Source organism: Protobothrops mucrosquamatus, unplaced genomic scaffold (genome assembly GCF_001527695.2).
Source record: "Protobothrops mucrosquamatus isolate PMUCROS unplaced genomic scaffold, P.Mucros_1.0 scaffold3199, whole genome shotgun sequence".
In the NCBI taxonomy this organism is placed as follows: Eukaryota; Metazoa; Chordata; class Lepidosauria; order Squamata; family Viperidae; genus Protobothrops; species Protobothrops mucrosquamatus.
Genome location: NW_015389197.1, coordinates 62,209 through 62,654, shown reverse-complemented (window position 1 = coordinate 62,654; position 446 = coordinate 62,209). Strand labels below are relative to the sequence as shown.

At 48.2% G+C, this 446-nt stretch overlaps 1 non-coding gene across 1 annotated transcript; it reads right to left on the bottom strand.

The window, feature by feature from the left end:
• Positions 1-271: 271 nt before the first annotated feature.
• Positions 272-343, bottom strand: TRNAG-UCC. The gene has a single exon. It is a non-coding gene; the product is annotated as a tRNA-Gly (tRNA).
• Positions 344-446: the final 103 nt, after the last annotated feature.

Here is a 446-nt window from a genome sequence, read left to right as displayed (position 1 = left end):
CTGGCTCTACAGCCAATAAATAATTAGAATTATTTCCACTTCATCGGCCTTCCTGGCCCGGGAACGTCCCTTCCTGGAAAACATGTTTTCCACTCGGATGCCAACCCACCCAGCGGGAGGCGTCTCTTTGTGCTTCCGGGAAAAGCGAAGCGTCTTATAAAATTGGGAGTCGGGGTCAAAAACGCCCCTATTGGGGCAGGATTAATTAATTCATTTTGCAATGAATTAATTGCCAAAAAAACCCCCCAAAAACCAAATGAAAAAAGGAATTTGCGTTGGCCGGGAATCGAACCCGGGTCAACTGCTTGGAAGGCAGCTATGCTCACCACTATACCACCAACGCGAACTGTGCAAACGTTTGGCGAAGCGTTCTACATAAAGGAGATTTTGCAACGCTCGGTTGCACGTAATTAAAAAATACGAGGGGACACGGGTTGACCCGGGGG